This window comes from Stegostoma tigrinum, unplaced genomic scaffold (genome assembly GCF_030684315.1).
Source record: "Stegostoma tigrinum isolate sSteTig4 unplaced genomic scaffold, sSteTig4.hap1 scaffold_166, whole genome shotgun sequence".
NCBI lineage: Eukaryota > Metazoa > Chordata > Chondrichthyes > Orectolobiformes > Stegostomatidae > Stegostoma > Stegostoma tigrinum.
The window spans coordinates 30,932-39,172 of record NW_026728107.1 but is presented as its reverse complement, the minus strand read 5'-3'; positions in this window follow the sequence as shown (position 1 = coordinate 39,172).

Genomic DNA, 8,241 nt, shown 5'->3' with positions numbered 1-8,241 from the left:
GGATCCTCCTTTGTGTGTTGTCCTTTGCACATCACAACTCGGGTCAGTGCCTTGAGGGGCTCGGATAATTTTAATTTTGAACATCAGCCGGCAGCAAAATGACATGACAAACTTTCCCTAATATCAGTACACCCGGATAATGAAGGCCATCAGTTTAACTGGGACAACATCACCGTAGTAGTGCAATCCAAACATAGCCACACATGGGAATTCCTAGAGGCATGGTTCTCAATCCATAATGCAGTCGGCAAACAAATAGAATTGGACCCCATATGCAACCCATACAGAACAGAATGCGAAATGACAGAAGTTGCCGGAACAGACCGGGCAGTATAAATTTCAAGTGGAGGAGAACAACATCGCTTCTTCGGAAGTCTCACTCATGACGTTACCTTGCGTGGTGACGAAAAGTCTGAACGAAAACAAGCCAGCTGGGCGAGCAAGTTTACAACTTTACTTGTTATCTTTACCGTTTAATGTGTGGCTCAGTGTCAGTCTTATACACACAGTGTTCTACCCGCTTCTCCTGCTGTACACAAGGTTTCCCAGCAAAAGGCAGCTTTGTGTGGAACACATGCAGTTTCTCCTGACAATGGGTACTGTTGCCATGAGCTGGGATATGAAATATACAATGAGCTGAAGTAGCCCCACACTCAAGTTACTCATTTACCTTTTAATTTCAATTTTCAATTTCCAAAACCCAGCAATCCATTCACTTAAGCTGCTGGGAACCTGACAAAAACAGCGTTGGCCAGACATTCCTCTTCGGGAGTGTCTGTCAATTTGCAAGGGTAGAAAAGCTGTCAACTTCACTCGAGTGAGAGAGGATACAATATTCCAAACTTCCAATTCAAAATCAGATGCCGTCTCAATTACACCACTGGCTCCACACGTCTTGCTGCAGCTTTCATCCTGTCGATTGCGATGTAATCAGGGATACTGGCGGAAAAACCATTTGCAAGGTGAATATCCTGCAAAATAATCACCGTCGCTGCTGCACTTCAACGTTCTCCACTTTGTGAAGCGGTGAATGTCACTGGCAAACGAAACACATTAGCCCTCACATGCCTGGCTGTCACCTGTTTCTTTGCCACCTGTTTCTCTGCTGGAACTTGCCATTGCTTTGTTCACAGTCACTGCAAAGTTCTGCCTTGCATTTTTTTTTAATTAAATTATCTCCTCCCAACTTAAAAACATTCCCGAGTCTTGAAATCTCCTATCCTTGGGAAATGACGACCACAATTCATACTATCTACATGTCTCATTATTTTATGAACTTCTAACAGGCCGCCTCTCAACCTCCTAAGCACCAGCAAGAAAAGTCAAAGTCTATCCAACCTTTCTTTATAAATCAAAGCTTCCATACCAGGCAACATCCTGGTAAACCTCTTCTTAACGCTCGCCAGCTTCATGATATGCCTCCTGTAATTGTGTGACAGAAACCGCACATTGTATTCCAGAAGAGGTCTCATCAACATCCTGTGCAACCTCAATATGACTTCCCAACTCCTAAACTGAAACAATTGAGCAATGAAGGCTGCTGTGCCAAAAGACTGTTTAACCACTGTCTAAATGGGATGGAAACTTCAAATAATCATGTACCTGGATCCCCTAAGTCCATGAGTAGGCACCTTAACAGTGAGAGAAAGTCTGAGGGAGGATGAGGAATAGTTTTGAAATTCTTTGACCTCACATCTGAAGAAATTTATTGTACACATGCAGCTGAATAAGTTCAACAATTCATACTCCGTGAAGAACTATAAATGAACCTGAAGATTTTTCAATTAAAAAGTAAAGTTAGACCCTCTCGAGTCAGAAGGAAGCCATCGCTGTTCTGTTTCTGAACTTCTCTTACCCAACAGGTTCTGCAACATGTCCATATGAAGATGGATAAGGGACAACCAGTGGATGTAGTGTACCTGGACTTTCAGAAAGCCTTTGATAAAGTCCCACATAGGAGATTGGTGAATAAAATTCGGGCACATGGTACTGGGGGCAAAATACTGAGTTGGATTGAAAATTGGCTGGCTGACAGGAAGCAAAATGTAGTGATAAACGGGTCCCTTTCAGAATGGCAGGCAGTGACCAGTGGGGTACCACAAGGTTCAGTGCTGGGACCGCAGCTGTTTACGATATATATTAATGATATAGACGAAGGCATTAGAAGTAATATTAGCAAATTTGCTGATGACACAAAATTGGGTGGCAGTGTGAAATGTGAGGAGGATGTTATGAGAACACAGGGTGAGTTGGACAAGCTAGGTGAGTGGACGGATACGTGGCAGATGCAGTTTAATGTGGATAAACGTGTGGTTATACACTTTGGTGGCAAGAACAGGAAGGCAGATTACTATCTCAATGCAGTCAAGTTCGGTAAAAGGGAAGTACAACGAGATCTAGGTGTTCTTGTACATCAGTCAATGAAAGCAAGCATGCACGTACAGCAAGCAGTGAAGAAAGCTAATAGCATGCTGGCCTCATAACAAGAGGAATTGAGTACAGGAGCAAAGAGGACCTTCTGCAGCTGTACAGGGCCCTGGTGAGACCGCACCTGGAGTATTGTGTGCTGCTTTGGTCTCCAAATTTGAGGAAGGACATTCTGGCTATTCAGGGAGTGCAGCGTAGGTTCACGAGCTCAATTCCTGGAATGGCGTCCGGGACTATCATATGTTGAAAGATTGGAACGACTGGGCTTGTATACACTTGAGTTTACAAGGATGAGAGGGGATCTGATTGAGGCGTATAAGATTATTAAGGGATTGGACACTCTGGAGGCAGGAAGCATGTTTCCGCTGATGGGTGAGTCCAGAACAGAAGACATAGTTTAAAAATAAGGGGTAGGCCATTTAGAGCAGAGTTGTGGAAAAACTTCTTCACCCAGAGAGCGATGGATATATGGAATGCACTGCCCCAGAAGGCAGTGGAGGCCAACTCTCTGGATACTTTCAAGAAAGAGATAGATAGAGCACTTAAAGATAGTGGAATCAAGGGTTATGAGGATAAGGCAGGAACAGGATACTGATTGTGGATGATCAGCCATGATCGTAATGAATGGTGGTGCTGGCTCGAAGGGTCGAATGGCCTACTCCAGCACCTATTGTCTATTCATTCACCATATCCAGATACATGAACGTTGGATCACTCTCCAAAGGTATCAGTAACTATTGCCAATCCTCAGTTACATCTGGAGAACTTGATGTTTGACCTTTCTGAACCAGTGCAGGTCATGTGGTGAAGTCGCACTTGCAATGCTATTAGGTAAGGAGTTACCAAATGATCGTGAAGGATTAGTGATGTTTTCCAAAAGAACAATTTAAATGTTTTCACATATTTGATTCAATCCAATGATCTGACATATTACACAAGGTTGTCACAAAACAATATTTGATACCAGGTACTTATTAGGACAAGTGACCCAAAACTGGCCAAAGAAGTAGGTTTCAAGGAATATCCTGAACAAACAAGGGGACTTGGAAAACCAGGGATGTTTAGGGAGTAAATTCAAGAGCTTATGGCCTTAGGAACTGAAAACATGAAAAAGGTGGGAGTTAAAACCAGAAATCCACAGGAGGTTGGAAGTCAGGGAGAACAAATGTCTTGAAGGAAAAAGCAAAAGGACAGTAGATGCTTGAAAGTTGTAACACAAGCAGAAATTGATGTAAAACTCAGCTTATCTGGCAGTGCTTGTGGAGAGAGAGAGCAGCATTACTGTTTTGTGTCCAGTGACCCTTCTTCAGATATATCTCAGAGGGGTTTGCAGCTGGACGGACTATCAAACGAAAGTGGTGTGATGCCAAAATTTCAAAATAAGGATATGAATTTCAAAACCTTGGTGCTTTGCCACTGAGAAAATGTTTATGTTAGTGAGCACAGAATGGCAAAACTTGAAGATGTTAAAATCGGTGAAAATAAACACATGGGCAGCAGATTTTTGGATCAGTTCAAGATTTCAGGGAAGTAGTATTAAGAAGCCGGCCGGGAGTGTGTTTGGGGAGTTAAGTCGAGAGGTAGCAAAGGAATGGATGAGAGTTTCAGCAGCAGATGACCTGAGATGCTGTTGAGGTTGAAATTGTATGTGGTCTTTGTGATAATGAGTGTGGGGGTGAGTAATGTGGTTAGAAGCTCATCTTGGGGTGAAATATTGCACCCTGACTGTGACCAGTGTGTTACCTGCCAGTTACCAGGGGCAGGGATGGAGTCAGTGGCGAGGGAGTAGAATTTTGCTCCCAGCCTGGATTGACATTTTTCATTGTCTATTTAAATGTGATCTATACCCCTTTTCAAACAAGAACGGACTTGGCAGCAGAACTAATTGGTGAACCAACTGTCAGCTTTATTGAGACAAAGTGTGGAGTTTATCTGTTATGAAGTAAACTACAGTGACAAACTCAGATAGCTACTTACAGTTGAATGTGGATTATACTGCTTAAGTCAATAACTAGGCAGTAGAGCAGTGAAACAACTTATTGGAGTTTCTGCAGCCGCGGTCTTCAAACTTTTTCTTGTGTTGGGCTTTTATCTTCTGATTCTCGTTGCTTTCCATTGCACAGACTTTTCTTGAGAATCTCTTTTCTGCTTGTTCTTTTTTGATTAACCTCCCTCTCTGCCCAATCACAGTTCATATGAACAACACTCACCTCACTTCACCACGTGATGTTCTTCATATTCATAATTATTCCCTTTACATCTTACCTGAGGACTGCTAGACCTGTATTTATTACCCTTATTTCACCGCTATTTCTCTATTGGCTGACAGAGCGGTATCAAGAGTACCTTCAGCTTTGAGCTGCAGGAAGCCTTTTCAATCGCGACTTATTAAAAAATAACAAAAGAACTGGGATGTTGTCAATCAGGAACAAAAACAAAGTTGCTGGAAAAGCTCAGCAGGTCTGGCAGCATCTGTGAAGGTAAAAAGACAGATCCAGTTTTCAGTCTCATTCGTCTCAAAATGCAACATTGCGACGACGTTCATTTGCTTCTAACAATAACACAAAGCACTGCGCATGCTCCAGCTCACAGTGAAGTCTGGCTGATTGATGTCAGTGCGCGACCAATAGGAGCACAGGTGTGCCGTGCATGAACGGACGGATGTCGCCCAATCGAAATGAAGGGAGGGCGGGATCAGTGAAAACCACGTGATCATCCACGAGTGCGGTGCAGAGTCGCTGAGATAACCGGAACTGCAGATGCTGGAGAATCCGAGATAACACGGTGTGCAGCTGGATGTACACAGCAGGTCAAGCAGCATCAGAGGAGCAGGAAAGCTGACGTTTCGGGCCTAGATCCTTCGCTGAGACCAAAATTTGTGCAATTGAGGTAAGAGCAGGCCACAGTAAAGAAAGCAAAACGGTAGAAAGCTGGAGGGAAGTGATATTCGTATGGGTTTGGAAGTTTTACAAACAGTTAGTGCACGTCGGAAAACACACCCATTTGAAACTCCCAGACTCACGTTTGCAGAAAACAAATCAACGCCTCAGATGGCGATAGGCCCGTGTGACCGTCACCATCTTTATTGGGGGCAGTGATCCGCGGGGCGCATGCGCGACAGCTTTGAAACTTTAAAAGGGCCGGGGGTGAAGCTGGAGGAACACAACAGGACAGGCAGCATCAGAGAAACAGGAAAACTGACGTATTCGGGCCCACACCCTTCAGAAATGGGGGAGGGGAAGGGGATTCTGAAATAAACAGGGAGAGAGGGGGAGACAAGTGGAGAGGAGACAGACAAGTTAAAGAGGTGGGGATGGAGCAGGTAAAGGTGAGTGTAGGTGGGGAGGGGATGGGTCAGTCTATGGAGGACCAACAAGTCAAAGGGGTGGGATGAGGTTAGCAAGTAGGAAATGGGGGTGTGGCTTGAGATGGGAGGAGGGGATAGGTGAGAGGAAGAGCAGGTTAGGGAGGTGGGGATGAGCAATTGTTTATTGCGAACTGAGTGTAGGTGTTCTGTAAAGTGGTCCCCAAGCCTCTGCTTGGTTTCCCTGATGTAGAGGAGGCCAGAACGGGTGCAGCGGTGCAGTATACCACATTAGCACCTGCATACCCCATACAGATGGCCTCAAAGCCCTACGCTATTTCCTGTCCTGCAGGTCAGAACAGTTCCCCTCCACTGACCCCATTATGTGCTTCGGTGAACTCGTCCCACTGCCTACAGACAAAGGGGGTGGCCATGGGTACCTGCATGGGCCCAAGCTTTGCCTGCCTCTTTGTTGGAACAATCCCTCTTCCGTACCTCTTCCTCCAGTACGTGGATGACTGTATCGGCGCTGCCTCGTGCTCCTATGAGGAGCTCGAACAGTTCGCCCACTTCACCAACACCTTCCACCCCAACCTTAAGTTCACCTGGACCATCTCTAACCACCTCTCTCACCTTCCTGGTCCTCTATTTCCATCTTGGGGAACAATCTCAAAACCGATATATATTTCAAGCCCACTGACTCCCACAGCTACCTAGAATACACCTCCTCCCACCTGTCAAGTTTGTTTTCGGAGACCCTCACGGACGTGCTGCAATAACAAGACACTGACCTGTTTAGAAAAACACCAATCATTTTCTTACCAAGCAAGTACAAGCTGTGAAGAATCACTGTACTCAACCCGGCACACAGTGCAAAGTCTCACAAGGAGTTCTCCCTGGACAGTCCCTGCTTTTTATACTTTACAAAAGACCTGATACAGAAAACGATTTCACAACCTCCAATGACATGATACATAAAACAATTACTACAACAGACAAAAACAGGATACCAAGCAATTATTACATCGACAACATAAAAGACCAGGATATAGTATCGATTGCTTGTGAAGTAGCTGCTCATGGCAGGAGGTGATTTTGAGTTGTTGTCCGGGACAGATTGTGATTTCAAGTTGCCAGTGTGTCTGGCTAGGACAAAGTCAGTGCCCTGGCCCCTTAGTCAGCGACAGAAGTTACATGCTTTAGAGGTTTCACACCTTTACAAAATTTCCCCACCTAACCCTATTTGATACAGATTGATTCTAATTTCAGTTCAGTCAGGAAACTTAAGACAGTGTCTGCATGCCGATGTGTGAGAAGATAAGGAGTTACAAAAGCTTTACACTGAATTCCTAGCTGGGCAGGAAGCTTCAGGGCAGTGTCTGCATACCGATGTGAGTAGATAAAAGACTTTACTTCTATAAGTCAAAGTCTCTGTATAGGAATCAAATGCAGATGAAAGACTTTGATTTCTATACTTCTTTAAATTAATGGGATGTTATCACATTAACATCTCACACCCACCCACCGTCCTGCAAAAATGCCATCTCCTATTCCCAATTGCTTCACCTCTGCCGCATCTGCTCCCAGGATTCCACTCCCGTACATCTATGATGTCCTTGTTTTTCAAGGACCGCAACTCCACTCCCCACCTCCCCACCGGAGTGGTCAAGAACACCCTTGACCGTGTCTCCTGCATTTTTCTACAACTCCTCCCTCGCACCCTGTCCCTGCAATAACAACTGAAAAAGAATCCCCCTCATCCTCACATACCACTCCACCAATCTCCAGATTGAACACGTCATCCTCTGACACTTCCGCCATCAGCAATCCGACCTCACCATCAAAGACATTTTTCCCTCCCCACCCTTGCTTGCCTTCCGGAGAGACCAGTCTCTCCGTGACTCCATTGTCCGCTCCACACTGCCCTCCAACCCCACTACTCCCAGAACCTTCCCCTGCAACCAAAGGAAGTGCTACACTTGCCTCCACACCTCCTCCCTCTTCTCCCCCCCCCCCCCCCCCCCCATCCCAGGCCCCAAGAAGACTTTCTACATCGAGCTGATGTTCACCTGCACATCTGCCAATGTGGTATACTGCATCCCCTCTACCCGTTGTGGCCTCCTCTACATTGCAGAAACCAAGCGGAGGCTTGGGGACTGCTTTGCAGAACACCTACGCTCAGTTCGCAAGAAACAACTGCACCTCCCAGTCGCGAACCATTTCAACTCCCCATCCCATTCCTCAGATGACATGTCCATCCTGGGCCACCTGCAGTGCCACAATGATGCCACCCAAGGGTTGCAGGAACAGCAACACATATTCTGCCTGGGAACCCTGCAGCCCAATGGTGTCCATGTGGATTTCAGAAGCCTCAAAATCTCCCCTCCCCCAACTGCATCCCAAAACTAGCCCAGCTTGTCCCTGCCTCCCTAACCTGTTCTTCCTCTCTCCCATCGCCTCCTCCCACCTCAAGCTGCACCCCTATTTCCTGCTTACTAACTTCATCCCAC